Source organism: Schistocerca americana, chromosome 2, assembly GCF_021461395.2.
Source record: "Schistocerca americana isolate TAMUIC-IGC-003095 chromosome 2, iqSchAmer2.1, whole genome shotgun sequence".
Taxonomy (NCBI): Eukaryota; Metazoa; Arthropoda; class Insecta; order Orthoptera; family Acrididae; genus Schistocerca; species Schistocerca americana.
In genome coordinates, this window is record NC_060120.1 from 1,029,038,887 (window position 1) to 1,029,065,727 (window position 26,841).

The 26,841-nt window shown below is 45.7% G+C and overlaps 1 protein-coding gene across 1 annotated transcript in view; it reads left to right on the top strand.

Annotated features, from left to right (window-relative positions):
• Nucleotides 1-26,841, top strand: part of LOC124594650 (RING-box protein 2) — a 514,996-nt gene that overhangs the window by 299,352 nt on the left and 188,803 nt on the right. The gene's annotated exons all lie outside the window — the stretch shown is intronic.

The following is a 26,841-nucleotide window of genomic DNA, read 5'->3' on the forward strand; positions in this document are numbered from 1 at the left end:
AGGCAAGTGGACGTAGATGAAGATGAGATAGGAGATATGATACTGTGTGAAGAGTTTGATTGAGCACTGAAAGACCTAAGTCGAAACAAGGCCCCGGGAGTAGACAACATTCCATTACATTTACTGATAGCCTTGGGAGAGCCAGCCCTGACAAAACTATACAATCTGGTGAGCAATATGTATGAGACAGGCGAAATACCCTCAAACTTCAAGAAAAATATAATTATTCCAAACCCAAAGAGAGCAGGTGTTGACAGGTGTGAAAATTATCGAACTATCAGTTTAATAAGTCACGGCTGCAAAATACTAACACCAGTTCTTTACAGACGAATGAAAAAACTGGTAGAAGCCGACGTCGGGGAGAATCAGTTTGGATTCCGTAGAAATGTTGGAACACGTGACACAATACTGATCCTACGACTTAGATTAAGGAAAGGCAAACGTATGTTTAGAGCGTTTGTAGACTTAGAGAAAGCTTTTGACAACGCTGACTGGAATATTCTCTTTGAAATTCTGAAGGTAGTGTGGATAAAATACAGGGAGCGAAAGGCTATTTACAACTTGGTCAGTAACCAGACGGCAGTTAGAAGAATCGAGGGACATGAAAGGAAACCAGTGATTAAGAAGGGAGTGGGACTGGTTTGTAACCTATCGCTAGTGTTACTCAATCTGCACATTGAACAAGCAGTAAGGAAACCAGAGAAAAATTTGGAGTTGACATTAAAGATCAGGGGAAAGAAATGAAAACGTTAAGGGTTGTCGATGACATTGTAATTCTGTTAGAGACAGCATTGGAAAGGCAGTTGAATCGAATGGACAGTGTCTGGATATTGACCAACCGTAGTCCCATACTCCAGACAAAAGATGGAGTTCCATGAAGTGTCTTGAAAGGGTGAACAACAAAAAGAAAACAAGTATAATGGAATGTAGTCTAATTAAATCAGGTGATGCTGAGGGAATTAGATTAGGAAACGAGAAACTTAAACTAGTAAATGAGTTTTGATATTTGGTTAGCAGCACTCGTGATGGCCGATGTAGACAGTATATAAAATGTAGACTGGCAATGAAAAGAAAAACGTTTCTGAAGAAGAGGAATATGTTAAGATCGAATATATGTTTAAGTGTCGGAAGTATTTTCCTTGAAGGTATTTGAGTGGAAAAATGGATGATAAACAGTTTAGACAAGAAGAGTTCGATGGGTGACTTGTTAGGCGAACGTGCAGGGCAGGGAAGAAGTGATACCCGTTGTTTTTTCCACTGCTGTTTCTCGCCACATATGGCCGAGCATTGTCCTGCTGAAGTATGGTATGTGGAGCAGTGTCACGGGCTCTAAAACGTCCAGATTGCACTCTGCATGTAAAAGGGAGATCAGATGTTACAACCAATGTCCGCACAGTTGTCTTCACGACGATAGCGACTAACACGTACAAGACCACCACTGTAGGATAAATTTTAGCGGGACTCCGTCGACAGTGCTACACTTCGCCGATCAGCACGATAGTGACATCGTTCGCATGCCTACTGTAGCCCGAGACATTGGTGGTTTCTGGTAAATGGAAACCGAAGCAATGGTATGCGTGCCAGCAGTTCAGCAAACGGCTTCGAACCATCAACGTAATCGTGTTCCACACACGCTGCAGTGCTGCAATATCGAGCCAATACTGTGGATGAAGTGCTATGCCTGTGTGGTGTTCTAATTTCAGCTCGTGGCTATGTACGACGACCTTCTATCCACTGGCTGCACAAATGTGACAGCGTGCCTTTGTAAGCGTAGTGTACGATATGACAAATCTGTTTCCGGGAGACCAGTCATTCAGCACTTGCTGATACCGCGTCCTTTCAGTCATTTTGCACTTGCTGATATTGCGTCCTTTGTTATCGACGAGGCCTACAGGCAGCTGCACGTTTCCACTTGGTTCAAGTGCTCTACACCGACTGAGCTTGGGGAAACGCTGATGTCCGGCCACAAAAAAAAAGAGGCTATCGTTATATCTACGTGCACGCCATATCTCTGCAATCTTAATCACTTGTCATAGTTTCACTGCTGAACATATATACTCTGATTTTGGAGTGACTGAGGCCATTATTTTTCACAAACAGTAGTGTAGTAGGCTGGATGTTGTACTGTCCAGCAACAGCTCTACAGTATAAGCACGAAGCTGCTGGCGTTCTGCGTTGCGTGAGTTGCTCTCAAAGGGAGCTGACGAGAGCTCGGCCTATACAGAACGGAGTCCGCCGGCTGAGTGCGACTGTTGACAGCCGGTTTAACGACGCCGCGGAACGACTATGGAGCAGTCCGGCAGAAACTGCGCCTTCAGTCTGCGGGTCAGCACTCGCTTACCTCTCCAAACGCCTGCGTACTTCGTGCACAGCCTATGGTGGGGATTATGCATGTGCAAAATACACTACTGACCATTAAAATTGCTACACCACGAAGATGACGTGCTACAGACGCGAAATTTAACCGGCAGGAAGAAGATGCTGTGATGTGCAAATGATTAGCTTTTCAGAGCATTCACACAAGGCTGGCGCCGGTGGCGACACCTACAACGTGCTGACACGAGGAAAGTTTCCAACCGATTTCTCACACACAAACAGCAGCTGACCGGCGTTGCCTGGTGAAACGTTGTTGTGATGCCTCGTGTGAGGAGGAGAAATGCGTACCATCACGTTTCCGACTTTGATAAAGGTCGGATTGTAGCCTATCGCGATTGCGGTTTATCGTATCGCGACATTGCTGCTCGCGTTGGTCGAGGTCCAATGACTGTTACCAGAATATGGAATCGGTGGGTTCAGGAGGGTAATACGGAACTCCGTGCTGGATCCCAAGGGCCTCGTATCACTAGCAGTCGAGATGACAGGTATCTTATTCGCATAGCTGTAACGGATCGTGCAGCCACGTCTCGATCCCTGAGTCAACAGATGGGGAGGTTTGCAAGACAACAATCATCTGCACGAACAGTTCGAGGACGTTTTTCAGCTGCATAGACAATCAGCTCGGAGACGATGGCTGCGGTTACCCTTGACGCTCTCGGTAGTGGCATTTTGCCGTCCAGAGCCTGGTCTTCTTGCGACCATACATTCCCGGACCACTGCTGCTAGAAATAATGCACGGTGGCTACATTCCTGGCAAGTCGTTCTGCAGTATCGCAGAAGGAACATCCAGCTTCTCCTGGCCCTGTTACACGACCTCGTTCAAACTCAGTGAGGTCTTGCCTTTAAGTCGCTAAGTCGCCTTTATCATCAGCTCGCTACGTCCAATCTCAAAGGTAAACTAATGGTCACAAACGTTACAGCGTGTATTTAAAGCAAATCTGATTTGCAGCCTCATAGTGGCCACTCTTATGCGACTAGTGCGAAATCTAAATAGACATCATCCTCCAGATGTAGAAACACGCCCACAGACTCTAGTTTATGTTGCACAACTCCTTCGTGTTGCGATTTTTTGTCCGTCAGAATGTTATGTTAGAACATCAATTTCATGACAGCGTTGGCGGTTGCAGCAGGTAACACCCTTGGGTGCTATCTGGTTCCCTTTGGCCGTGTCCTCAAGCTTCGCCTTCCCAATTTATCAATCGTGGACAATCCCAAACTGCATGCAGCTATGAGAAACTGGTATACAAAACAGTGGTCTCCGATGGCTCATTACAGATTAATAATGTAAACACAATACATTCGGTTCGTTACATCAGTTACGTCTGTTGCTGTGAACATGCCTTCAGAATAGTGAAAAAGCCTTCAACGAGAAATCCCCACGAAAGGGAGGGATTAGGTTTCCTGTTCACATACAACTATCACTTCCGGAGAAAACAGTCCCGAGACAGAACCACTCATTACTGAATGAAAGCTTGATGGCGAAGTGTAAAGAAGACGTTACTGTTGTCAACAACTAGTACTGTGAGTGATAGTGGGTCAAGTTTGTTTCAAAACAAGACACAAAGTGCATATCCATCGACTTTCGCGCTGTGGTGCGTATATTTTCCGTGCATTACAGATAAAAGGATAAATGAGAGTAAGAAATCAAACTACACACATCAAAAAAAAGCTTCGGATCACCTCGATTCCGAGAGTTCCGGAACCTGTACAGAAAATTGGAATAGAGATCAACTTAAATACCATTTCCGCTCTTTTTATTGCTCATGAAAACCACACATTGAGTGTCGTAACACCACACAGCAAGACCTTCACAGGTGGTGGTCCAGATTGCTGTACACACCAGTACCTTTAATACCCAGTAGCACGTCCTCTTGCATTGATGCATGTCTGTATTCCCCGTGGCATACTATCCACAAGTTCATAAAGCCACTGTTGGTCCATATTGTTCCACTCCTTAACGGCGATTCGGCGTGGATCCCTCAGTGTGTTTGGTGGGTCATATCGTCCATAACGAGCCCTTTTCAATCTATCCCAGGCATGTTGGATTGGGTTCACGTCTGGACAACATGCTGGCCATTCTAGTCGAGCGATGTTGTTATCATGAAGGAAGTCATTCACAAGATGTGCACGATGGGGCGTGAATTGTCGTACATGAAGACAAATGCCTCGCCAATATGCTGCCGATATGGTTGCACTATCGATCGAAAAATGGCATTCACATATCGTACAGCCTTTACGGCGCCTTCCGTGACCACCAGCGGCGTTTGTCGGCCCCACATAATGCCACCCCAAAACAGAAGGGAACCTCCACTTTGCTGCACTCGCTGGACAGTGTGTCTAAGGCGTTCAGCCTGAATGGGTTGCCTCCAAACACGTCTCCGACGATTGTCGGGTTGAAGGCATATGCGACACTCATCGGTTAAAAGAACGTGATGCCAGTCCTGAGCAGTTCACTCGTCATGTTGTTCGGCCCATCTGTATCGCATGGTTTTAAAGATGGACCTCGCCTTGGACGTCGGGAGTGAAGTTGCGCATCGTGCAGCCTATTGCGCACAATTTGAGTCGTAACAGGTCCTGTGGCTGCACGAGAAGCATTATTCAACATGGCAGCGCTGCTGTCAGTGTTCCTCTGAGCCGTAATCCATAGGTAGCGGTCATCCACTGCAGTAGTAGCCCTTGGGTGTCCTGAGCGAGGCATGTCATCGACAGCTCTTGTCTCTCTCTATCTCCTCCAGCCGGCTGTAGTGGCCGAGCGGTTCTAGGCGCTACAGTCTGGAACCACGCGACCGCTACGGCCGCAGATTCGAATCCTGCCTCGGGCGTGGTTGTGTGTGACGTCCTTAGGTTAGTTAGTTAGTTTTAAGTAGTTCGAAGTTCTGGGGGACTGATGACCTCAAATGTTAAGTCCCATAGTACTCAGAGCCATTTGAGCCATCTCCTCCAGGTCCGAATAACATCGCTTTGGTTCACTCCGAGACGCCTAGACACTTCCCTTGTTGACAGCCCTTCTTGTTGCAAAGTAACAATGCGGATGCGATCGAACCGCGGTATTGACCGTCTGGATGTGGTTGGACTACAGACAACACGAGCCGTTTACCTCCTTCCTGATGGAATGACTGGAATTAATCGGCTGTCGGACCCCCTCCGTCTAGCAATCGCTGGTAATACCTGGTGGTTTACATCTTTGGGCGAGTTTAGAGAATCTCTGAATAGTCCAAGGGACTGTGTCTGTGATACAATATCCACAGTCAACGTGTATCTTCAGGAGTTCTAGGAATCGGGGCGATGCAAACCTTTTTTTAATGTGTGTAAAAGCAATTTGTAAAGGGTCACTTTAGAAAACTATGTCCCTTACATCAAAATAATAGGACAATATTCCTGAACAACCTCCGAAATTTTGTCGCAGTTCGTATTCACTAAGTATTTTTCTTATTTTTTTGGGAATTTAAGTGAATACTTACAGTAACTGTTGAATATAGTCATTCAGCTTATGCCTATTAGAATGTCGAAGATGATATTTCATTAAATACGTTTGACGTTTTCGAGCGTGGTGGGATGTCAAAGCCCACTTTCCAACATTGAGTCGCGACATGCTGGAATACAGTTCCCAATAGTTGGTATGCAAATACGTATGGTGACCACGGGACATGGGGCGAGCACAAATACAACATGAAACCTTAGAGAGAGAAATCCAGTGTTCTCAGGACTGGGGATTGAGGTAGCCATGCGATTGGCCTTCTTGGTCATTTTAACTGTGTACTACGCTACCGCTCCTGGTGGCGGAATGGGGTACTGATGCAGTACGTAAATCAAACTTGAGGTTGTTTGCTACGAAATGACACATGTACCGATTCTGTTAGTTTTTTGAGTCATCAGTCTGCTGAATGCTTTGGTGCGGCCCGCCACGAAATCCTCTCCTGTGCTAACCTCTTCATCTCAGAGTAGCACTTGCAACCTACGTCCTCAACTATTTGCTGGGAATATTCCAGTCTCTGTCTTCCTCTACAGTTTTTGCCTTTACAGCTCCCTCTGGTACCATGGAAGTTAACAGATGTCCTATCAATCTGTCCTTTTTTCTTGTCAGTGTTTTCCATACGTACCTTTCCTCGCCATTTCTGCGCAGAGCCTCCTTGTTCCTTACCTTATCTGTCACCTAATTTTCTATATTCTTCTGTGGCACCACATCTCAAATGCTTCGATTCTCTTCCGTTCCGGCTTTCCCACAGTCCATATCTCACTGCCATACAATGCTGAGCTCAAACATACATCCTCAGAAATTGAAACTTCCTGGCAGATTAAAACTGTGTACCGGACCGAGACTCGAACTCGAGATCTTTGCCTACGCAGGAGTGTTTCTGTAAAGTTTGGAAGGTAGGAGACGAGGTACTGGCAGAAGTAAAGCTGTGAGGACGGGGCGTGAGTCATGCTTGGGTAGCTCAGATGGTGGAGTACTTGCCCGCGAAAGGCAAAGGTCCCGAGTTCGAGTCTCGGTCCGGCACACAATTTTAATCTGCCAGGAAGTTTCATATCAGCGCACACTCTGCTGCAGAGTGAAAATCGCATTTGGATTCCTCAGAAATTTCTTCCTCATATTAAAACCTGTGTTTGATATTAGCTGACTTCTCTTGGCCAGGAATGCTCTTTTTGCCAGTGACTGTCCGCTTCTTAAGTTCGCCTTGCTCTGTACTTCAAGGATTATTTTGCTTCATAGGTAGGAGAACTACGTAAATTCTGATGTTTTTTCGCTGTTCTCATTGGTGCTTCTTCTTATTACTCCGATTTACTTTCAATTTATACTCATTAGGATGTTAATTCCATTCAACAGATCGTTTAATTCTTCTTTGCTTTCACTGAAGATTGAAGATTGCAGTGTCAACAGCGAATCGTAGCATTCATATGATTGCACCATGAATTTTAGTCTCACTCTTGAACTCGTGCTTTTATATCCTTCATTGCTTCCTCGATGTGTTGATTGATTGAACAGTAGAGGCGAAAGACCATATCCTCTTCCTAATACGGAGCACTTCGTTCTTGGTCTTCCATTCTCGGTTCTTGTACATCTTGTAAATATATGGCGGATCAGTGATCAGTTAAGAATGCAAAGCGTATTCCCAACGGTGTGCGGACATTTGCCACGCCGGACATTTGCCACGATTTTACCTGCTCCAAAGGGTTGGGTCCCTTGTCTCCCCCCCCTCCTCCTCCTCCTCATCGCTTACTGAGCCTTTCCGCTGGTTTACTTAAGATGGAACCAGAATCTCTTTCGATTTTCCGCCACATTTCTAGAGAGAGTTTCGTTGTGGAAACTATTAAATGCATCTCGCATTGAAATAGGCACCAAATTTCGAGCCTCAGTAAAACTTCGCCAATCTGGGAGATTTTGCTTTCGTCTAAATTATGCGTGCCTTTTTCGGTGCTCCTGCAGCAGCTTTCTGTCGTGTTTTTTGTACCATGGGGGATCAGTTCCGTCTCTTATTAATTTATATGATACGAATCTCTCGAGTGCTGTTGATACTATTTCTTTGAACGTCTCTTAGAAAGACGTCAACCGAATTTTTGGTTGTTTTTATAAATAGACGTATTTCGCGTTTAGTTTTGGTGAATTTGTTACGGAATTGAGCCTCGCTACGACTGTGTGTTCACTAATCCCGGTATCCGTCGTGATGCTCAGGATTATTTGTGGCTAAGAGGTCAAGTGTGTTTTCGTAACCATGTACAATTTGAATGGCCTCGCCAACTAATTGTTCAAAATAATTTTTAAAAAAGCATTTAGAACAATTACGGAAGTTGTTTTCTGTCCACAGTATGGTCTGAAAATGTATTTTTGTCAACAAACGGAAGGTAGATTGAAGTCACTGCCAACTATAATTGTATGAGTAGGCTATATATTTGTGATGAGACTCAACATTTCTTTCAACTGTTCAGCAACTGTTTCATCTGAGACCGGGGGTCGGTAAAAGGAGCCAGTTATTAATTTATTCCGGTTGTCGAATATAACCTCTGCCCATACTAAGTCACAGGAACTATCTGCTTCAATGTCGCTTGTGAGCTGAAATACACATTACTTTATTTTTCCTTAAGTTGTGCTTCTTGTTTCTGTTGTAGTACAGATCATTACAATTACGGCTTTTCCCTCCGAAATCTAAGATGCTTTCTGTGTGACCTTGTAAATACCAGAGCTAAACAATGTAGAACAACAACGTACGTTACAAGCATAGCGTTCTGTATTACTTTATTTCCTTATTTCTAACATTTTAAAAATGTACGTCGACTTTAGATGACATGTCAATCATAGATATTCTTATCTCATCCAGTGAACCTATTTTCAGTCATGTTTTGAACATTGTCCCCCTGCACTTTATTAACTAATGTTTCACTGCAGGGGATATCGCGTTTTAGAGAGTAAATTAATATGGAGTATGTCGTTCTTCTTTTCAAACATTCACACACCCATTTCTTCTTTCCTTATTGTCTTTTGGGCATGCAGTTGTAGTAATTAAAGTAGGCACAAATCAAAAAGAAATGACTAGCGTACATTCGCATTCTTTTTACGTCGTTCGTTTCTTGTTCCTCCCATGGCGATGGACTGTTTTTATCGCAATCAGTAAGCATGAAAGGAAGGTACCGTACAGACAGAGGAATCTATATTTATATTTGGCAGAACTAATTACATACTGATACAATCGTCGGTATTGCTTTCGTTTCCCAAAAGTTGTAAATATTTCGATTTCGGAAGAGCAGCTCTGTTTTGGCCGCGATGTCGAAGAAGAAGGTCCCTGACGTACTGGTTTAAAGAGTAAGATGTGGAGTCGGCGGCTTGAAAGCGGACAGAAGTAGTACGAGGAAGGGCGTCCCTTACGTGAGGGACGGCTACCTGGCGAAGGGGCAAGTGTGGCAAATGTCCAGCATTCTTTCCAACTGGAGGCAATGTCTGCTTGAGGACCGGGGAGAGGTTTGCAGCTGCACTCGGAAGGGCGGTGTAAGGCGGCTGGCAGTACGCACAGCGTTTCCGTCGTGACCGGCACCTCCTCCACGGGAGCTGGCCTTATCGCTGGTGTGATCTCTGGTCCCGAGGGTCGCGGCGCAGCAGTCAGCAGCCAGGCGCGCCGACCGTTTTCTCAGATCGTGATCCGGCGCGCGCCGCGATACGTGATCGCCGCTTCCTGGTAGGAGAGAGCTGGCCTGGAAGGGGCTACAATCCTCTCTTTCACTCCGTCTGTACTCCGTGCCCCCTCACGCCCCCCCCCCTCCCCCTCATCCTCCCCCACTTTCCAATCTCCAGCGGACCGCGACTGCCCGACGCTAGCACCTGCGTAGTTGCAACTGCGTCACGAGACCCGGTTTTCGAGGTGGTCGGGGATCCACTGTGTTCCAAAGGCATTGCTGGGAGTTCCCGCAAACAGTGCAGCTGCTGACGTGCGAGGCTCTTGGGTGTGCGTGCGCAGTACCAACTTTATCGGCTAATATTTTGGGGTCATAACACTTCATATGACGTGCGAGGTAGAGATTCAGCTGCATCTACGAGGTGCATTCAAGTTCTAAGGCCTTCGGGACTGGAAAGAGATAGAAACATGCGCATTGTTTTAAAATAAGGCCGCGTTCATTGTCAATACGTCCTAGAGATGGCAGCACTGTACAGCAGATGGAATTTTACCGCCAGCGGCGAGAATGAGAACTGTTTTAAATACTTAAAATGGCGACGTTTTCCTTACTTGAACAGCGTGCAATCAGTCGTTTTCTGAATTTGCGTGGTGTGAAACCAATTGAAATTCATCGACAGTTGAAGGAGACATGTGGTGATGGAGTTACGGATGTGTCGAAAGTGCGTTCGTGGGTGCGACAGTTTAATGAAAGCAGAACATCGTGTGACAACAAACCGAAACAACCTCGGGCTCGCACAAGCCTGTCTGACGACCGAGAAAGTGGAGAGAATTGTTTTGGGGGATCGCCGAATGACTGTTGAACAGATCGCCTCCAGAGTTGGCATTTCTGTGGGTTCTGTGCACGCAATTCTGCATGACGACCTGAAAATGCGAAAAGTGTCATCCAGGTGGGTGCCACGAATGCTGACGGATGACCACACGGCTGCCCGTGAAGCATGTTGCCGAGCAATGTTGACGCGCAACGACAGCATGAATTGGACTTTCTTTTCGTCGGTTGTGACAATGGATGAGACGTGGATGCCATTTTTCAATCCAGAAACAAAGTGCCAGTCAGCTGAATGGAAGCACACAGATTCACCACCACCAAAAAAATTTCGGGTAACCGCCAGTGCTGAAAAAATGATGGTGTCCATGTTCTGGGACAGCGAGGGCGTAATCCTTACCCACTGCACTCCAAAGGGCACTACGGTATTTTTTATAAGTACATAGACCTGTTTATTTCTACAGTGGTTTACATAAGTTTACAGCTTGAAGATTTAGCTATTTTTCGACATAATCACCATTTCTGTCGATGCATTTTTGTGGAAGTTGTGGCAGTTTTTGTATGCCCATGTCATACCAGCTCGCCGCCATGCTGTTCAGAAAGTTATGAACCTCTTCTTTCACCTCGTCATCGGAGATGAATCGCTTTTCGGGCAAATGTTTTTTAACCTAGGGAACAGGTGATAGTCACTGGGCGCCAAGTCAGGACTATTGGGTGGGTGGGTGATTATGTTCCACTGAAACTGTTGCAGGAGAGCAACGGTTTGCCGAGCGATGTCTGGGCGGGCGTTGTCGTGGAGAATGTGTACGCCCTTGCTCAACATTCGTCTTCTCCGGTTCTGAATTGCCTGTATTAGTTTTTTCAAAGACTCGCAGTATCTGTCAGCGTTACTTGTGATCCCAGTGGGCATGAAGTCGACCAACAATACCCCTTTCCGATCCCAAAAAACGGTTGTCATGACTTTACCGGCAGACTGTGTTTGTGTGAATTTCCGCGGCTTTGGCGAAGATGGATACCCCCACTGGCGTGATTGTTGCTTGGTCTCAGGTGTAAAGTGGTATGCCCAGGTTTCGTCACCCGTTACAACTGAGTCCAGCAAGTTGTCGTGTTCGGCTGCAAGGCGGTGAAGAAATGCGCGGGAAGCGTCAACTCGTTGCCGCATGTGGTGCTCAGTCAGCATGAGTGGCACCCATCTTGCGCACGCCTTCCGCTGGCTCAATGTTTCCGCCAAAATTCTGTGAGCGGTGGTTCGGGAAACCTCAGGAACCAACATGCAGAGATCACCTAGGATGATCCGCCGATCTTCACGAATGCTTTGCTCAACGTTCAACGCTCTCTCCTCAGGAACTGACGGTCTCCCACTCCTTTGTTCGTCTTGAATTTCGGTCCGACCAGCTGCAAACTCTCTGCACCACTTACGAACTTTTTTGACATCCATGTACTACTCACCGTACACTTCCGTCAATTGGCGATGGATTTCAATCGGTGCAGTGCCCTTTGCGTTCAAAATCCGAATAACTGCGCGCAATTCGCACTTGGCGGTAACATCCAACGGGAGCTCCATTCTCAATGGCTGCCAAGCCAAGACAGGGCCTCGGCACGGCGTGCGCATGTTTACACATAGCGCATGAAGTACTCTTCATAACAGTCTGACCAAATGCCACACAGAGTTCTGTACTTATAAAAAAAATAGGAGACTTTACTTTTGGGATTACCCTCGTAATAATCGCGGACACTGAATGCGGAGTGGTGGTTGGAACTGGACGCTTGGGGCATTTCGAGAGTGAGCCGAGAAAACCACATTTCTGCCATTACCTCTCGCCACGGACAGTGCCGACGGCCTTCACTTTACGCAAACCCCACTGAGTTGTCAGTGCTAACAGACAAGCAATACTGCGTGACATAACCGCAGAAAGCAATGTGGGACGTATGACGACCGTATCCGTTAGGACAGTGAGGCGAAATTTCTCATTAATGGGTTATGGCAGAAGACCGACGAGAGTGCATTTCCTACCGGCACAAGATCGCCTGCGGCGTCTCTGTTGAGCTATCTAGATGTGCTAGAGGACTCCAGACGGCTGCGAAACTGCGGCCTCGTTAGGTGAGTTCCGATTTCAGTTGGTAGGAGCTGATGGCAGGGTTCGAGTATGGCGCAGCCCCACGAAGCCATGGACCCAAGGTGTCAACAAAGCCCTGTGCAAGCTGGTGGGCCTCCATAATGGTGTGGGCTGCGTTTATATGGAGCTGACTGTGTCCACTGACCGGAAATGGTTATGTTCGGCTACTTGGAGACCATTTGCAGCCATTCATGGACTCCATGTTCCCAAACAACAACGGAATTTTTATGGATGACAATGTGCCATGTTACTGGGCGGCAGTTGTTCGCAATCGTTCGGACGGAGATGCCCGACGGGAATCCCATCGAACCTTTATGAGACATAATCAAGAAGTCAGTTCATGCACAAAGTGCTGCACCGGCAACACTTTCACAGTAGTTGTTGTTGTTGTCTTCAGTCCAGAGACTGGTTTGATGCAGCTCTCCATGCTACTCTATCCTGTGCAAGCTTCTTCATCTCCCAGTACCTACTGCAACCTACATCCTTCTGAATCTGTTTAGTGTATTCATCTCGTGGTCACCCTCTACCATTTTTACCCTCCGCGCTGCCCTCCAATACTAATTTGGTGATTCCTTGATGCCTCAGAATATGTCCTTCCAATCGATCCCTTCTTCTAGTCAAGTTGTGCCACAAATTTCTCTTCTCCCCCATTCTATTCAATACCTCATCATTAGTTATGTGATCTACCCATCTAATCTTCAGTTATGGACGGCTATATAGGCTAAATATTTGTGCAAGGGTCTTCCAACGACTTGTCGGGTTCATGCCAAATCGAGTTCCTGCACTACGCTGGGTAAAAGTTGGTCCGGTACGATAATTGTAGGTATCACATGGCTTTTTTACCTCAGTGTATATTATTTACGTCTTCTAGGAACTTCACGCTCTCAGAATTTTAAAAGCAAACCAAACAGTGATTTTCAGTGCCTGTCATGAAGCGTCTTTCACTAGATGTTTCTGTCCATCTCCGTGATGCTTTCGCGCTTACATAAACCAAGCTGTGACGAAACTTGCTGATCGCCTTTAGATTTTTATTTCAGCTATAAATCCTGTTTGGTAACGGTGCAAGAATGACGAGCAATACCGAAGTGTCCGTCGAACGAGTTTTTTGTAAGCTACCTTCTTTTTAGGTGATCTACACTTTCTGAGAATTCTTCCAATCATCAGCCCCTCCTGCGACTTGTCGTTTCATTTCAGATCATAAGGTACAGCTCCGCGTTCTAGCCTTATACGAGCCAATCGGGTCCGACCGACTGCCGGGCCATCCTCTACCAATGATGTTCATTGGATGCGGTATCGAGGGACGTGTGTTCAGCACAGCGCTCCTTCGTCGTCGGGTTTCTTGACCTTGGAACCCCTATTAATCGGTCGAATAGCCCCACTGTTGGCCTCGCGAAGCTGAGTGCATCCTGTACCCGTCCTCCTACCGAGGAAAAATCCCTGGCAGTACCAGGATTCGAACCCAGGTCCCCACATGACAGTTAGCCGCGCTTACGACTCAGCTACGCAGGGGGACGTTTTAAATAATACCGTACTCACATTCCCAGATGTTTAATAGGGGTCACTATTCGGCCGTCGTTCAATAAGTAATGGCCCACATTTTTTAAAAAAATGCATTAGTATACACAGACAAACGTCCTTGTTGGCGCTTCACATTTGATGTTTGATCTGTGCGCCGGCGAAGTTTCGAACCGTTCTGGCACTGGCAGACCCGTAGTTCAGCATCAAAATAGCGTGTACATACGCGTCACGTTTCATGCAGCGTGCTGTATTGAATTCCTGTGTGCAGAAAAAGAAACCGCGGTGAACATCCATAAATGTTTGTGCGCAGTGTACGGCGATGCTGCAGTCGGTAGAAGTACAGTTGGACGATGGGTAAACAAAGTTACAGCCTCATCGCCGGCCGATGTGGCCGAGCGATTCTAGGCGCTACAGTCTGGAACCGCACGACCGCTACGGTCGCAGGTTCGAATCCTGCCTCGGGCATGGATCTGTGTGATGTCCTTAGGGTAGTTAGGTTTAAGTAGTTCTAACAAGGGAACCTCCCCATCGCACCCCCCTCAGATTTAGTTATAAGTTGGCACAGTGGATAGGCCTTGAAAAACTGGATCTAGATCAATCGAGAAAACAGGAAGAAGTTGTGTGGAACTATGTAAAAAAAAAGCAAAATATACAAACTGAATAGTCAATGGGCAACATATGCAACATCAAGGCGAATAAGATCACAAGAGCGCCGTGGTCCCGTGGTTAGCGTGAGCGGCTGCGGAACGAGAAGTCCTTGGTTCAAGTCGTCCATCGACTGAAAAGTTTATTTTTTTTTATTTTCAGACAATTATTATCTGTCCGTCAGTCCGGCCGATGCAAGGTAACTGCGCCGTAGTATGGGGACGCCACACCTAAACAAACATCGAAACACACGACGTCAGTCGACTACAGCGCACGGAAGAGAGAGTATTCCCGCTAACGAGGCTCCCTGGCTGGCAGTTGAGTGTTCACTACTTTGGACGAGAGTGCATTAAATACGCGAGATGTATTCCGTGGGCAATATGAATCCAGCAAATATAGATCGGGCCTTCAATAACAATCGCACGGTTTTGCGGTGCGGTCGCAAAACACAGGCGCTAAACTTATTACAGTGAACAGAGACGTCAGTGAACGAACGGACAGATCATAACTTTGCGAAAATAAAATTTTCACTCGAGGGAAGACTTGAACCAAGGACCTCTAGTTCCACAGCGGATCACGCTGACCATGGGACCACGGCGCTCTTAAGCTCAAACAGTCCTTGATGTTGCCTATCTTGCACATGGACTACTAAATTTGTATATTTTGCTTACTTTTTTCATAGTTCCACACAACTTCTTCTTGTTTTCTCGATTGATCTGTGTTCAGTTTTTCAAGACCTATCCACTGTGCCAACTTATAACTAAATCTGAGGGGGGTGCGATGGGGAGGTTCCCTTGTAAGTCGTAGGGGACAGATGACCACAGCAGTTAAGTCCCATAGTGCTCAGAGCCATTTGAACCATTTGAACAGCCTCATCAACTGCAGAAACAGAGCTCCATGATCAGTCCACACCTGTCACTCTCGGACATCCACCCCTTCGGACCGCTTAAAGATTCCCTACGGAGAACACACTTTGAAGATGACGAGAGTGTCAGTCATGCAGTGAAAACTTGGCTACGCCTACAGGTCAAGAGCTTTTAATAGCAGGGAGTACATGCTCTTCTACAACGTTGGCGTATGACCATAGAACGTGATGGGGACTACGTACAAAAATAGGACATGGACAATACATGTTGATGTATATTGTCACCAAATTCTGGCTCTTAACAATAAATATTTTCTGAGAAAAAAATGTGGGGCATTACTTATTGAAGAGCCCGCAGCTCGTGGTCGTGCGGTAGCGTTCTCGCTTCCCACGCCCGGGTTCCCGGGTTCGATTCCCGGCGGGGTCAGGGATTTTCTCTGCCTCGTGATGGCTGGGTGTTGTGTGATGTCCTTAGTTTAGTTAGGTTTAAGTAGTTCTAAGTTCTAGGGGACTGATGACCATAGATGTTAAGTCCCATAGTGCTCAGAGCCAGCCAACTTATTGAAGGACTCTCGACAATAACGGGGGTATCCATCTATTCGTGCACAGTGTGTTTCATTTGACCTTGCGTCGTTCATGTTCGACAGTGATTTGAAGAGTGCGTCTGTTCATGACATTTGTTTATGCTTTTCGTCAAAAGCCAGCCTGTGAACCAAAAGAAGACCTGCAGGTCTTCCAGCATTTCCTTACATTTTTCTACTTTCGCTTTTCAGTATACAACAGCACCCTCTGCGAACACTCCCGTGGGGCTTCCAACGTTATTCGCTAGGTCAGTGATAAATATTTTATTAAAAATCCAGTCACGGACCATAAATGTTTATTAATGAGTTCATTAATTTCGGTCACCGATGATCATCTTCCGACCTAACCAAATGCAGTATATTATACAAACTGTGTCTTTGCTCGTGTTGATGTACATTCGTATTAATTAACCAAGAAAATACGCTAGGACAAGAATTGTGTACTGCACTGCATTCATTCAGATCTGGAGATGGTCATCGTTGACCGAAATTAATAACTTGATTAATAAACATATGTGGTCCTTGACTGCATTTATAATAAAATTAGTAATTCCTGAGACGCTGGAGAACCTTACTGCGACTGTGTCGCAACTCGTGAAATAAGATTCTGTCGATGTAGTGAACCTTCACAACCACAGTTTCTTCGGAGTTGTCTTCTTGGGAGTATAGTGTAAGGAATCGAAGGTCTCCAGCAGTTTCTTAATGAGATCTTGTTTTTGACAAGAGATTTTTCTACAGAGACTGGACCAAGGCCTGTACTGCAGAACATCGCTTGCCCTCGCACGCTTCCTGGGAGAAGTTCTTTTAATAATTCAAAGGCTCATGCGGTTGCGGTATGGTAGATCCCTTAAGCTCCGCAAACTCGTCTGCGAAGTGGAAAGTTCATCATGGAAACAATACCCCGCTCTGTGACTAAGCCAATTTTCTACAATATCCATTCTTGCAGGAGTGCTAGTTCCGCAAGACGTGCACAACTTCAGAGAAGTTCGCAAGGTTCGGGAGAGGACCTGGCGGAATTAAAGCTTTGAGGCGAGTCGTGTGTGGTGCATGGATAACTCAGCCTGTAGAGCATTTGTCTGTGAAAGTCAAAGGTGCCGGGTTCGAATGTCAGTTCAGCGCACAGCTTTAGCCAGCCGGAGGTTTCAGGTTTCATTATATTTCGGCACTAATGAGTTTAAACGTGACCTATAAGGGCAGCAATTCAAAGTTCTCTGGCTGTGAGATTTGGGACCACCAAGCGCGAATCCTGTGAATAATTTGTGGTGTTAGACGATCGTAAAGTGAACGTGCGCGAGGTACCTGGTGTTGGAGTCACCTAAAATAGCGTTCTTCACGAAAGCCAGGCATTTGAAAAACCCTGTGTGGAAGCATGGCGCGATTTCTGCGTTTTGACCTAAACTGGTTACGAATAAAAATTTCGCTACCGAATCTGGAAGTGATTTCGAGCCGACAACATTCCATTTTGCACAGATTTGTGACCATGTACTTGGTTCTACCATCACACTGATGGGTGCAACCAGCAACAAGAAACATGAACTTTGCTTTATGTGGCCTCACAGTGGCGAAAGTGTATCATTGTTTCTGTTTCCAATTGGTTCCATACTACTATATTCTGCTTTAATCCCAACTTATTTATTTCTATTTCTGTATAAACATATTCTTTCGCAGCCCTTGTCACGGTCAGTAAAATTTATCTATGTTTGTGACCGCATTGTCAATATGTAAAACTACAGACAAACGATCACTGTTGCAAATGATCGAAACGTCGGTAGTTTTACATATTGACAATGCGGCCACAAACACACAAAAATATTATTTATTTCTATTCCCTTACATGAAGGTAGGGATATATGCGAGGAAATATTCGCTGATAGATGAGTTTACCGTTTCTATAATGAATTGGTTCAAATGGCTCTGAGCACTATGGGACTTAAAACATCTTAGGTCATCACTCCCCTAGAACTTAGAACTACTTAAAGCTAACTAACCTAAGGACATGACACACATCCATACCCGAGGCAGGATTCGAATCTGCGACCGTAGCAGTCCCGCGGTTCCGGACTGCAGCGCCCAGAACCGCACGGCCACCACGGCCGTCTATAATGAATTGTTTTAGACTTTTTTTAAGTGCTCCCTTCCTCAACGATATTAAAAGGCTGGTGCAACTCTTGAATTGAGGGACTGGTTTTCAAATAAAACTGTATAGGAATACGAAACTTCCTGGCAGATTAAAACTGTGTGCCCGGCCGAGACTGGAACTCGGGACCTTTGCCTTTCGCGGGCATGTGCTCTATTGGTAGAGCACTTCCCCGCGAAAGGCAAAGGTCCCGAGTTCGAGTCTCGGTCGGGCACACAGTTTTAGTCCGCCAGGAAGTTTCGTATCAGCGCACACTCCGCTGCAGAGTAAAAATCTCATTCTGTACAGGAATAACTGAAAGAGGAATCTTTTATGCTTTTTTTTTCATCTGACAGTCTATTGCCATAAGGGGAAAGGTGCTGAGAGAGTTCAGCTGCATTGTGAGGGACCGCCTTGGTGAACAGTTTGGTTAAGGATAAATTGGTACTCTACTGTTGTGGAAGAGGATGTAAGTTCTCTGAGTCCGAGGATGGCGGAGAACAGCGCTGGAGAGGACACAATGGAGGAAGTTTGTTGATGAGGCTAAAACCCACAAAGGGTTGTTATGCCTTTAGAAGAAGAATGTGTCCGTGCAGTTTGTCGGTTTTACTGATGTTCGCCCTGTACGTTGTGGAGCAGTGCTACCACCACTGGGAACGGCAGCCACTCTTGGTTGGGAGACGGCCGGTCGCTGCCGGCGCTACTTGGGTGTGTGCGGCTGCAGGCTGGCGACCCGCGGCGTGCAAAAAGAAGCAGAGAAGCCGTCGTCCTTGGCTGGGCTGCTGGCTGTTGCCGGCTGATGCAACGGCTGGGGCCTGGGCGCTGGGGGCTGGCCGGAGGTGTGTCTTGACGTCAGGCCGGCCTTCCCCAGCAGCCGCTTCCACGAACCGGCCTGTCGCTCACAGCGTCTCCTCCACCTTTGGACTCTGTGCCTACGTGAGTTGCGGGACAGCCCGAGGCGCCAGTAGACGCGTCATGAGGTCTAATACCTCGCAGGTGCAGGTTGGTTGAAATGGTTCAAATGGCTCTTGAGCACTGTGGGACCTAACATCTGAGGTCATCAGTCCCCTAGAACTTAGAACTACTTAAGCCTAACTAAGGACATCACACACACCCATGCCCGAAGCAGGATTCGAACCTGCGACCGTAGCGGTCGCGCGGTTCCAGACTGACGCGCCTAGAACTGGTCGGCCAGCAGTTTGGTCCTTCATACTGTGAAGTGTGTACTTACTTTTGGTAAGTTCTGTTAGGGCAGTGGCGGATTAAGTGGAGGGAGGGCAGGCGGCTGCCCGTCACAGAGTTCTGGGTGGGCGTCCGAACCTCGATGGCCCCCCCAGTACCAGACCATTTTTGGTCAATCTGAAAAATACAGGGAGAATCAAAAAGTACTTCAGAACTATGCAATGATATACTAGGTGATCGCCGGCCGAGGTGGCCGATCGGTTCTAGGCGCTACAGTATGGAACCGCGCGACCGCTACTGTCGCAGGTTCGAATCCTGCCTCGGGCATGGATGTGTGTGATGTCCTTAGGTTAGTTAGGTTTAAGTAGTTCTAAGTTCTAGGGGACTGATGACCTCAGATGTTAAGTCCCATAGTGCTCAGAGCCATTTCAACCATTTGAACTGCGTGATCAAAAAGTCAGTATAAATTTGAAAACTGAATAAATCACGGAATAATGTAGATAGAGAGGTGCAAATTGGCACACATGCTTGGAATGACGTGGGGTTTTATTAGAACCAAAAAAATACAAACGTTCAAAAAATGTCTGACAGATCGCTCTTCATCTGATCAGAATAGCAATAATTAGCATAACAAAGTAAGACAAAGCAGAGATGAGTTTCTTTACAGGAAATGCTCAATATGTCCACCGTCATTCCTCAATAATAGCTGTAGTCGAGGAGTAATGTTGTGAACAGCACTGTAAAGCATGTCCGGAGTTACGGTGAGGCATTGGCGTCGGATGTTGTCTTTCAGCATCCCTAGTGATGTCGGGCGATCACGATACACTTACGACTTCTCGTAACTCCAAAGCCAATAATCGCACGGACTGAAGTCTGGGGACCTGGAAGGCCAAGCATGACCAAAGACCAAAGTGGCGGCTGAGCACGCGATCATCACCAAACGACGTGCGCAAGAGATCTTTCACGCGACTAGCAATACTTCGTTCTTTTTTTTTTTTTTTTTTTTTGTTCTAATAAAACCCCCATGTCATTCCGAGCATCTTTGTAAATTTTTACCCCTCTATCTACATTATTCCGTGGTTTATTAAGTTTTCAAATTTATACTGGCTTTTTGATCACCCGGTATACTGAAGAGCCAAAGAAACTGATACACTTGCCTAATATCGTGTAGGGCCGCCACGAGCGCGCAGAAGTGCCTCAACATGACGTGGCATGGACTCGACTAATGTCTGAAGTAACTCTGGAAGGAACTGATACCATGAATCCTGGAGGACTGTCCATAAATCCGTAAGAGTACAAGGGGAGTGGAGATCCCTTCTTAACAGCACGTAGCAAGGCATCCCACACATGCTCAATAATGTTCATGTCTGGGGACTTTGGTGAATAGCGGAAGTGTTTAAACGCAAAAGTGTGTACCTGGAGCCAATCTGCAGCATTTCTGGACGTGTGGAGTGTCGCGTTGCCCTGCTGGAACTGCCCAAGTCCGTCGGAATGCATAATGGACAGGAATGGATGCAGGTTATCAGATAGGACGCTTACGAACGAGTCACCTGCCAGAGTCATATTTAGACGCATCAGGGCTCCCATATCATTCCAAGTGCACACGCCCCACACCATTACAGGGTCTCCACCAGCTTGAACAGTCCCCTACTCGCATGCAGTGTCCATGGATTCATGAAGTTAGGTCTCCAAACCCTACTCGTCCATCCGCTCGATACAATTTGAAATGAGACTCGTCCAACCAGGCAACATGTTTCCAGGTATCAACAGTCCAATGTTGGTGTTGAAAGGCCCAGGCGAGGCGTAAAGCTCTGTGTTGTGCTGTCATCAAGGGTATACCAGTGGGCCTTCGGCCCCGAAAGCCCATATCGATGATGTTTCGTTGAATGGTTCCCATGTTGACACTTGCCGATCGCCCAGCATTGAAATCTGCTGAAATTTGTGGAGGGTTTGCACTTCCGTCACGCTGAACGATTCTCTTAAGCCGTCGTTGGTCCCGTTCTTGCAGGATGCTGTGCCCCACTATTCTGCTCAGAACTCTTCTTCCAACAGTTTACTGTTTTTCAGGATAACCAAATCTTGTTACATTTAGTGTTTCTGCCGCATACAGTTTTTGTTATACATTTTTTCCGTATTTCTTTTTCTTGCTGCCTTAAAATCCTTCTAAATTTGGTGCTTTATTCTCAAAAAGGTTTCTTTCTGTTATTTATGATTAAATGGTCCTTCTTTCTAGTTATTTTCTTATTTCTGTAACCATGCTGCTGTTGATTTCTTGTTATAGCCATACAGGAATGTTTGTGTCGTTGACTTGTTCTCATTACTTCCACATAAGCGTTCAAAGAAGACTAATCTTCGATTTACCATTACGTTTCGTTTTTCCTCTACATATCCATAATATACTCGTTACTTATTTTCCAGCCGTCTGTAATACGTATTGCACCCTTTATGTTCCTCGTAATCCATCTTTCGACTACCTCTATTCTGTCTATCATTCATACAATTCATCATTGAGCACTTACGTGCATATACACAATTCTTATTGATACAATGTTTAGTTTTGTATTTCTATGTACGTATTTCTTGTTATAGTTTTTTTTTTTTTGTCAAACATGTGGTCTTCCTAATTCGTTAATTCTTACATCTGTTACAAACTTTACTGATCGCTCCTGCTGTATTGTTTCTCTAAGAGTGGAGTCACCTTCTTCATAAAGAGAGGAGGCATATAACAGTTTCACATTGAATTTCTTAGTTACATAATTGCCTATGTCTCAGTGCATAACTTGGTACATATGTTAATAATGTAAGGTATGCTTGTCTTGCTAATCATTGGATTTGCTGGGTATCTGATCACTGAAATAGGAGTAGTCCATAAACAAAAGAGCCCTTCAAAATAGTTCAAAACTCAAATTTAAAGCATAGTAGCAGGGATGATATTTTGGACATTAAAGAACATGTTTTACATAAAAATTAAGTTGTAAGGATGTCTGAGAACCTCTGCATAATAAGATGTTGTCTTTTATTGTGAAGGTAAGTATTTGGCTTTACGTATTTTAATACTGTAACATTCAAAATGCATGATGTCCATGTTTACAAATAATATATTTGACTAATGTAGTGTCACGTGACCGGACACAGGACAGAGGATAGGGGACAAAGGTCTTTTGATCGTGGTCCGTCGGTGCGGCTAAGAGCCGCCGACATAGTATCACGTGGCCATCAGTTTGTTTTGTGGATGTGATTTAGTAAAATAAAATCAGTTTTCATTCTAAACTGTTGTCGGTGTAAATCATTTGTGAACGATCTTGATTTAGACAAATACTTGAGTTCATTCACTGCTGTACTTAGGCTGGCTATTTACTCAATATAGGGCGCCAATGCAACTGTGCGCAACCGAACCCATTTTGCAGACGAGTCATGATAAAAGGTTGTGTACAAGCCCGGGTGAAGTTGCAAGTTAACAGTTTCTGTTGCATACGAGTAACCATTTTATACATGTTGTTGTTGTTGTGGTCTTCAGTCCTGAGACTGGTTTGATGCAGCTCTCCATGCTACTCCATCCATCCTGTGCAAGCTTCTTCATCTCCCAGTACCTACTACAACCTAAATCCTTCTGAATCTGCTTAGTGTATTCATCTCTTGGTCTCCCTCTTCTATTTTCACGCTCCACGCTGCCCTCCAATACTAAATTGGTGATCCCTCGATATCTCAGAACATGTCCTACCAACCGATCCCTTCTTCTAGTCAAGCTGTGCCACAAGCTCCTCTTCTCCCCAATTCTATTCAATACCTCTTCATTAGTTCTGTGATCTACCCATCTAATCTTCAGCATTCTTCTGTAGCACCACATTTCGAAAGCTTCTATTCTCTTCTTGTATAAACTATTTATCGTCCACGTTTCACTTACATGCAAAGCTACATTCCATACAAATACTTTCTCGCATTCGGGAGGACGACGGTTCAATCCCGCGTCCGGCCATCCTGATTTAGGTTTTCCGTGATTTCCCTAAATCGCTCCAGGCAAATGCCGGGATGGTTCCTTTCAAAGGGCACGGCCGACTTCCTTCCCCGTCCTTCCCTAATCCGATGAGACCGATGACCTCGCTGTCTGGTCTCCTTCCCCGAAACAACCAACCAACCAACCAATCCATACAAATACTTTCAGAAAAGACTTCCTGACACTTAAATCTATACTCGATGTTAACAAATTTCTGTTCTTCAGAAACGCTTTCCTTACCATTGCCAGTCTACATTTTATATCCACTCTAATTCGCCCATCATCAGTTAATTTTCTCCCCAAATAGCAAAACTCCTTTACTAATTTAAGTGTCTCATTTCCTAATCTAATTCCCTCAACATCACCCGACTTAATTAGACTACATTCCATTATCCTCGTTTTGCTTTTGTTGATGTTCATCTTATATCCTCCTTTCAAGACACTGCCCATTCCATTCAACTGCTCTTCCAAGTCCTTTGCTGTCTCTGACAGAATTACAATGTCATCGGCGAACCTCAAAGTTTTTATTTCTTCTCCATGGCTTTTAATACCTACTCCGAATTTTTCTTTTGTTTCCATTACTGCTTGCTCAATATAACAGGTTTAATAACATCGGGGAGAGGCTACAACCCTGTCTCACTCCCTTCCCAACCACTGCTTCCCTTTCATGCCCCTCGACTCTTATAACTGCCATCTGGTTTCTGTACAAATTGTAAATAGCCTTTCTCTCCCTGTATTTTACCCCTGCCACCTTCAGAGTTTGAAAGACAGATTCCAGTCAACATTATCAAAAGCTTTCTCTAAGTCTACATATGCTAGAAACGTAGGTTTGCCTTTCCTTAATCTTTGTTCTAAGATAAGTCGTAGGGTCAGTATTGCCTCACGTGTTCCAACATTTCTGCGGAATCCAAACTGATCTTGCCCGAGGTCGGCTTCTATCAGTTTTTCCATTCGTCTGTAAAGTATTCGCGTTAGTATTTTGCAGCTGTGACTTATTAAACTGATAGTTCGGTAATTTTCACATCTGTCAATACCTGCTGTCTTTGAGATTGGAATTATTATATTCTTCTTGAAGTCTGACGGTATTTCGCCAGTCTCATACATCTTGCTCACCAGATGGTAGAGTTTTGTCAGGACTGGGTCTCCCAAGGCTGTCAGTAGTTCTAATGGAATGTTATCTACTCCGGGGGCCTTGTTTCGACTCAGGTCTTTTAGTGCTCTGTCAAACTCTTCACGCAGTACCATATCTCCCATTTCATCTTCATCTACATTCTCTTCCATTCCCATAATATTGTCTTGAGGTACATCGCCCTTGTATAGACGTATTCTGTACAAATTAAAATTTTGGAATCACTCATTTGTATATACGTAGGATTATGCAAGTGTAATTTTGCAAGAGTTGGATACGCTGCTGGAAGACAAAGGTGGCGGGCTTCCGCAGCTGTCACGTGGCGGATAGGCGTAGACAGGACAAGTGGCACAGCAGGTGCGGCCGTGGTGTGACGTAGCGTGCGCACAGCGGCCCGCACAGCGCCGAGTCTTTTTTTACCTGCGGCGCTGCTGGCGTGGCCGGGGGTGCGGCGCGAGGCGCGCCCTCCTATTGGCCGAGCCGAGCCGCGCGCGCGGACTTTGCACCGCGGAGCCGCGAGGCCGCCTGGAACGTGACCTAACAGGTGGCAGGTGGCGTCAGCAACAGGCTGCCGTCTGTGCACGTGCGTGCCGCCAACTGGCTACACAAAGTGTGTGTGTGTGTGTGTGTGTGTGTGTGTGTGTATAGGACAATATATTTAGGAGGAGGGTGTCTCTCGATCCGAGTAGAAAAAGGACGGGACGCGGCTGAGAGCAGCTGAGGAAGGTCACACGAGCAGTTACTGAGAACTGCGGTGAAAGGAACTGTTTCGCAAGCTCTTTGTGTACTCGTGCACGTACGTGCACGTCAGAAACAAATAATGTTAACGACCGCAAAAAAATCAGCGGGACAACAAGGTTACGCCGGACTTCGCATTCGCTACTACACCACAGTCGCGATTCTCAACTCTCGTTCTTGTTGTACAACTACTCAACTCTCGTTCTTGTTGTACAACACGTGAGCTTTGCACCAAACGGACGAAAAGCTACACTGTTGAATACAATATCCGATGAATGCGAATGGTATCTTTCATATTGATTTCTAACATGCTTTGTACAAAATAGAGCGTACATGGCACAGTACGTTATAGCAGTAACGAAAAGAAGACGCTAAATTTCCTAAGGACAACAAGTGGTTCAAATGGTTCAGAGCGCTATGGGACTTAACATCTGAGGTCATCAGTCCCCTAGAACTTAGAACTACTTAAACCTAACTAACCTAAGGACATCACACTACACCCAGCCATCACGAGGCAGAGAAAATCCCTGACCCCGCCGGGAATCGAACCCGGGAACCCGGGCGTGGGAAGCGAGAACGCTACCGCACGACCACGAGATGCGGGCAATATCCTTTCTTTCAGGAGTTGCTAGTTCTGCAAATTTCGCAGGAGAGCTTCTGTAAAGTTTGCAAGGTAGGAGATGAGATACTGGCAGAAGTAAAGCTGCGAGGACGGGGCGTGAGTCGTGCTTGGGTCCTCAGATGGTAGAGCACTTGCCCGCGAAAGGCAAAGGTCCCGAGTTCGAGTCTCGGTCCGGCGCACAGTTTTAATCTGCCAGGAAGTTTCAAATAAGAGGACTGTTTAGTGAAGATTTTATTGTAACCTACAGACATTTACTGAAGAATAACGTTTCTTTTTCAGAAAGAGAAATAAGTAGTAACCAGCAGATGACATGATATGAATTACAGAAAGATGTCTTCACTACCCTTCCAAACAAACAAGTTCATGAACGCGTCAAATAGGAAACTGGTATGGAATGCGGCATCTACATTATTTAATGTGACAGATAAGCTACCATAACTATAGCTGAAGAGAAAACAGGCATGGTAAGAAAACGGCAGGACAATAAAACTATTTCGGAACTCAAAATAAATGAAATGTGCAATTGTTGCTACACCATAGCCACAAAGGTAACAGTTTTTCAACATAGTCGTATTTTGAAGAAGAAGAAGAAATAATTACATAGGGGAACACGTAAATCAGTGTCTCGTATGTTACATCTATTTTGATACAGGCGTAAACTACGGTCTTTTTGCATGGAATGAGATGTTCGGTTCCAGAGTGTTCCATCTATCGGCTGGGTTGTGCAGTACGGTGCCAGGTGGCTCCTCAGAAGGAAGTGAGTACTTCTGTCCCAATGTTTTTTTGTGAGGAACGCAGTAGCACTTGTGGACGTTGTATTGAATCAAGCACATGCAATGCGAAATCTTAATGCACTGCAAGTTGCATAGGCGGTCTGTTTGATCCAAAACGGATGAACTTCCGGTCGTGTTGCTGCAAATGCCGACGTCTCACCATCTGTCACCAAAGGGTTGTGGACATGCTGAGAGGAAAATGTTAGTACACAAGAAGTGTATCTTTAAGTAGGTACTCCCTGTGAGTTAGTGTTGGGAG